The following is a 308-nucleotide window of genomic DNA, read 5'->3' as shown; positions in this document are numbered from 1 at the left end:
AGCGTAAAAAGCATAAAGTGACTAGACAGAAACTGATGTTCAAGTGAAATGATATGATTGGTCGGCGCAAGTTACGCTTACGCAAGTTACGGCGCATGTGACGGCACTCTTATGTTACCATCCAGAGCCCCTATTCTTAGGTTTGTTCTTCTTGCTTACACTTTGTACACTTTAATGTAAAGTGTACACTTTAGCGTTCTTCTTGTCGGAAGTGACGTTAAGGCCTATTACACATGCAATGCATAACAGAGCATAAGCATAACATAAGGCTGCTGGACCAATGAGCACCAGGGAATGGAAAGTTACTT

The sequence above is a fragment of the Trachymyrmex cornetzi genome, unplaced genomic scaffold (assembly GCF_001594075.2).
Source record: "Trachymyrmex cornetzi isolate Tcor2-1 unplaced genomic scaffold, Tcor1.1 scaffold9, whole genome shotgun sequence".
NCBI lineage: Eukaryota > Metazoa > Arthropoda > Insecta > Hymenoptera > Formicidae > Trachymyrmex > Trachymyrmex cornetzi.
The sequence above is the reverse complement of the archived record's forward strand: the minus strand, read 5'-3'. Positions refer to the sequence as shown.